This window comes from Alexandromys fortis, unplaced genomic scaffold (genome assembly GCF_014885135.2).
Source record: "Alexandromys fortis isolate MF-2015 unplaced genomic scaffold, M_Fortis_MF-2015_v1.1 scaffold_102, whole genome shotgun sequence".
Classification (NCBI taxonomy): Eukaryota; Metazoa; Chordata; class Mammalia; order Rodentia; family Cricetidae; genus Alexandromys; species Alexandromys fortis.
The window spans coordinates 2139751-2145750 of record NW_026067984.1 but is presented as its reverse complement, the minus strand read 5'-3'; the positions used below and the strand labels follow the sequence as shown (position 1 = coordinate 2145750).

At 39.9% G+C, this 6000-nt stretch overlaps 1 protein-coding gene across 1 annotated transcript in view; it reads right to left on the bottom strand.

Annotated features, from left to right (window-relative positions):
• The window catches only part of Pdgfc (platelet derived growth factor C), a 142302-nt gene that overhangs the window by 103003 nt on the left and 33299 nt on the right, over nt 1-6000 (bottom strand). The gene's annotated exons all lie outside the window — the stretch shown is intronic.

The following is a 6000-nucleotide window of genomic DNA, read 5'->3' as shown; positions in this document are numbered from 1 at the left end:
GGGAAAATATGAGCAAAGAAGTCAGGACCACGAGGGGTGCACCCACCCACGGAGACAGTGGGGCTGATCTATTGTGAGCTCACCAAGGCCAGCTGGACTGCGACTGAAAAAGCATGGGATAAAACCGGACTCTCTGAATATGGCGGACAATGAGGGCTGCTGAGAAGCCAAGGACAATGGCACTGGGTTTTGATCCTACTTCATGTTCTGGCTTTGTGGGAGCCTAGCCAGTTTGGACGTTCACCTTCCTAGACCAGGATGGAGCGGGGAAGACTTTGGACTTTCCACAGGGCAGGGAACCCTGACTGCCCTTCAGACTGGAGAGGGAGGGGGAGAGGAGTGGGGGGAGGGGGAGAGGAGAGAGAGGAGGGGGAGGGAAAAGGGAGACAGGGAGGGAAATGGGAGGCGGGGAGGAGGCGGAAATTTTTTTTCAATAAAAAATTATATTAAAAAAGTGACCTTTTGAAGATAGCAAATGATTAAGACTAACTCTGCGTTGAAAACCAAAGCTTATGAAAGGGTATGGTTTAGACATTTAACTGGCAATTTAACATTGCGCACTTATGTTGAAATGACGCTGAGGAACAAGCAATATTGAGGAGAGAGGTGACAGAATTCAAAACAGGTCACCGAAGAGGTAAGTAATGACTGACTGGGTGGGATCATACAGCCCTGACTGAGTGGTGGACGTAAGCGTACCACATCTTCACACTGTATGGCATCTATCACCATACAAGGCATATATCTACATGACAGCTTGGCTGGAATGAAGACATATCCCCATAGCTGGAGAAACAGTAGTGCGTATGTCTGGGAGGGTGTTCATTGCAAGAAGTAACGTTGAAATTAACAGACTCAAACACTAATATTTTGTCACATAAAAACTTAAAAGATTTTATATGTTCTTACTTTAGTGCCATATTTTTACAGAAGTGGCTCCAAATTCTATCCATACACTACGCATTTGCCAGCTCGTGTGTGTTAGGTGTAAAATATAAACTATTTTATATAAAGGGTGAACAAAGTCATCTCTAAACCTATTTCTAATGTGTTTTAAGATGACTAATAACTACCTGTGAACGAACAATAGCTACAAAATTAAATGGTTTGATCAGGATTCTACCTTACAAGGAAGAAAAGGTAGAGTCTCAATTTGAGGGACAAGGAAAATATTGTTGGGATGCAGACAAAAAAAACAAAGAAGGTACTAAGAACAAATCTAGTTCAGAGCTTGGAAACCAGAGTGGTTTATTTGTTGCTGTTGTTTTGTTTGTTTCTGGGAGTCAGAAAAGGGCCTGTCAGACAGGTAGCGATACCCAAAACCTCAGGATGGAAGCAGGGCAACTCACGGGCATCTTCAAAAGTGAAAGCAGCCGGATTCCTTGCCTTTCCTTTGCCTCAGTTCACCTGAGAACCTGAAAACTCAAGACCAAGAGGTCTGCCTCTCTTGACGTGAAGTGGGCTACAAGAGCTCACTGAATGGTAGTTGCTAAAATGTGCAAAAGCATGCCAAAAAGATACTGAAAGACTTTATCTGCTCCTTGGCACCTACAGCCAATGAAGTAAAGATTCCGCAGTATGGAATCCTATTTCATCCTGCAGCCAGAGTAGACAATTTTTAAGAAAAATCTCCAACAGGGTAGGCCAGTAGTTTGTTTAACAGTTTTACTGGTAGGCAAAGGCATCCATAACAAGTCACCCATTGAAAATGTGCGATTCAGCAATTTTAGTGTCTTTCCAGAGCTATGAAACTGAAATGTTTAACTAGATCATTACATTGACATTAATACAATTACCATTGCTTTCATTTATCCTTTAAGAACTACCTTTATTCTTATCATGATTCATAAGACACTGACTTAGCGCATTGTCAAAATAGCATCTGTCCTTCCGTAAGTCGGGACACTTTCAAAGGACTGAATGCCTGTTACCCCATGTGACCACTAACTTCTCATTGTTTTCTTTGAACTTGAGTTTACCCTGCCGGTGAGTCACTAAGGGAGCTGATGAGGAAGAAAAGGGTAGAGCGAGTTGAAAAATACTACACTCCTGTACCTCCTTTTCGTATCCACACAGCTGGAAAGTTTATTCCCCTAGAAGAGCCTTTGGCAAAGAGAAATACTCCCAATGCAAAAGATTCATACTTAATACAGAGCATGAAAATTATGGACACAGAATGAAACTGGCAGATTCTCTACATTCAGTTAACTGGATGTGAATGTAATCGAACAATTGTAGCAAAGTGACCCAAATGCCATCACACTTGAACATAAACTTTGCTAACATTTATACGTAATGCGATTTTCATTTCTATCTTGAGCATGATCTCATTTTTAATTTTCTTACATTCATATAGTGAAAGCACTTCCTAAATGCAGTTTTGAAATTACGGTTTCAAAATACTTATCTTGTAAAACCTTTAAGAAATTAATTTAATCTAACTTTAACCCAGCATTTGGAGTTAATAAGCTTTCAAACACTCACTGTTTAGAGAGAATTCTGCACCAACTACAAAAAAAAAAATACTTTTTTTTTCATAAGTTGATTCAGACTCCACAGCACTTGTGTCTTCCAACGCCCAGAGGAGTTTCAATTTGGTCCATGGCAGGGCAATTAGAGAGTTCAGCTGTGTGTTAAGGAGCATTGCCTTTGGAGCTAGAGGAACATATGGTGCTGGCATTGCTGAGATGAAACACCATGTAAACCATAAGCCATAGACGATCACATTTCCTTCCCTTCCAATAGCCTTGGGTGCTATTTAACTTAGCTTTTCTAAGAGTACCACCTACTCTATGCTGCTGTGATGAAACAGCATGGTCTAAAGAGACTTGTTTGAAAAACATAGAATTTATTTTGGCTCTTGATTCCAAATGGTATCATAGCAGAAAGACGTGACAGGCATGGAGGCAGGGGCAAGAAGCTGAGGGGTCAGACTTCTGACCACAATCATACAGCAGAGCCAGGACACTGGGAGTGGGGTAAGGCTATGAACTCTCAAAGCTCAGTCCCAGTGATGCTCTACCTCTAGCAAATCTGCACTAATTCCCCAAACAGCACCACCAACTGGGAGCAAAGTGCTCAAATATCTGAGCCTATGGGGGACATTCTTTCCAGATGACCACACTAACATTATGCTTCTATTTATAAGGGACTATGCATAAGGAATTTATTCCAAGTTACTATCATTTCAGGATTGAGTATAGCTCAATGGTAAAGTACTTAAGTGATAGCCATGGGATCCTGGATTTAGACTCTAGAACCACAGAGCAGAGGAAAAACACCCGCAATAATCAACTTTTAAGGAGAAAGAGTTTATTTTTGCTCATAAGTGCATAGGTTTAAGTCCATGGTCACTTGGGCCTGTTGTGTCTGGTCCAGTGCTGAGTGAGAAACAAGGGGCAGGGAGCACAAAAGGAAGGAAACTCCTTGTCTCCCTTCCACTTTTTCGAACATGTAGTAACCACCTTTAATACACTGAGCAAGACGCTGAGGAGATGTTGGAACACAGCCTTAATTCTAGACTTTCGCATAGAGCAGCCACTGTGAGTTGCTTGACAGACACAGTAACATTTGGAAGTTAGAAGTGAAATCCTAGAGGTCATCTTGACACCTCTGGACCACTGGGAAACGTTAGCTCGAAAACATAACAAAATGTATTTATTTGGTACATTTTAGATTTTTGTAGCATGGTCAAAGTCTCAGGGAGGGATTAAATATTTTAATGATTAAGTCTTGAATTCATGAAGAGAGTTAACACCAATTCATACTAGCTCTAAATTTTAATAAAATTAACCCATACACCTGAATCTAACATCATTCCCAAATGATAGCATGTGTTAAAGAGACTACACACAGTTACACACCAACAAAGTCTAACCAAAGAAAATTCAAATCTATGAATCAAATTAGGTGTCTTTCAAGTCCTAAAAATGCATGGTTAAGAAAACTAGCTCATAGAATAGAGACACACTGGCCAATTTTCTAAATCTACTACTCTAGTGAACTGAATGAGAAAGATCCCCTCAGAGTCTTGGCATTTGGACATAGATACAAGTGTCCCTATGGGAAGTGACAGGCATTGATCACTGTGGCAGTTGTTCTCATAGGGATTTTTCCCTGTCCTTGCCTTTGTTCCTTCTTAAGTTTTCTTCAAGCACTTGATTAAATACATTGTTTATTGGTTGGTATGTAAAATGAAAAGTAATTTTTTAAATAAAAATAAGAGGGGAAAGAGGAAGAGACAAGTGTGGAAAGAAAGCGAATATTTTGGGGGATTCTTAAAATTAAGGTATGTATTAGGTTACAGAGATTAGGAACCAGAGACAAACAGCAAAGCACACACACACGTGCACATTCAAGATTTGTGCACTATATGGCATTTTGAAGCCAAGAGATAGATGAGTTATAATATAAAAACGAGAGGGGGGAAATCCACAGAATAAGTTTGTATCCATAATCTTTCATTTTGTTATAAATCATTAAATGGTCAGTTCAACATTTCATTTATTCTTTCTATAAATATTGAACATCAAAGAAATTATGACCAAATGCACAGGACCATGGGATGCTAATGACACATCCTGTGTCAATTTTCATTTTCAAGTACGGAGAACCCAAAATGATCAAAGCAGACAAAGACCATGAGCACTCGCAGGCAGGAGGAGGGGAAAAGGGTGAGTCTCACAAGGCACAAACACAGGCAGTATGAAAATTAAAAGACACTGAAGCTATTTAAAGAAGCAGAGTCTTTTAAAATCTGGCTTGTAAATGCTTAAGATGTGAACCTATTCTAAATCCAAAGAAACAACTCCGGAGCTGAGTCACTCGTGGGAGTCTAACTCAGAGTTCAGTAAATAGTTGAATCTGTTCTGTGGTAAAGTACATAAATAAGGTTATCAGGAACTATGTGTATAACATTAAGACCATTAAATATACTTCCAAATAATTAAATATTAAAAAATAATTTATTTTTTCCAGGGTGCCAAAACATATTTGTACTCAAAGAAAGAAAGAAAGAAATGAAAACCACAAAAAACAAATAAACCAAAACCATGCCTGCACTTCCACTCATTCCGTATAACTTTCCGTAATTCAACTGAACTATGAACAGTGACGTTGACTTAGAACTTTACTCCTCACATTGTCCATTTTGTTTTTATTTTGTCAGTCTCTAGGTCACTTCCTAGTACATAAATCCATCTAGTTTAATTCCTAAAGATTGAAATCTCATGAATTACACATCGATCCATAATAGGCATTCAAAGATGAAATTACTAGATTTGGATAAAAGAAAAGGGAAAAATCTTGCTTGATTAAAGAAAAGATGAAAGCCAGGCTCAGAATACTGGCCAGACAGTAAAGGACAAGGGTCGAGCTGCTAAGAAGAATGAAGGAGGCTCAAATGGTCAAGGAGGGGCAGGTCAATGCACAGACCACAAGGGTATTTTATACCCTGTGGCATGCTCTGCACTTGTCTCTTTAGGTACCCTTACATAATCTCACTGGTTGGGTTTCTTTGTCCCAAACTATAAGAGACTCTGAGAAGCATCCTTTGAGGCTGGTTTTGCTTTATCAAATTGAACATGAAATTTATTGTCTTCCAGTCCCTCCAAAGGCAACAAAAGACAAAGGAATTAACCCCAGAGGAAAATAAAAATATTTCTGCTTCTCCCTCTTCCTCCAGCCATCAATGACTTAAGGTTCAAAAAGAGCTAGCTCCTATCAGCTGACAGAGTGGGGTCCCTGTTCCCTCTCAGTGCAGAGGACAATGGAAGAGAGTCCCTGCTTCGCCATCTGCCCCAGGCTTATGACATCAGGGATTACTGATAACACTTTAAAATTGAGGCTTTCAAAATTTTGTTCGCCTCCATTTCAGATGGTCCTTTGAAGATACCAGTGTTGACAAGCCAGAGCTTGCAATGTCTTGAGAAGCCTAAAACCCTGCTCCAAGGCCCACACAAGTAGAGATGTTGAAAAACATTCTGCAGGTCACACATGGCG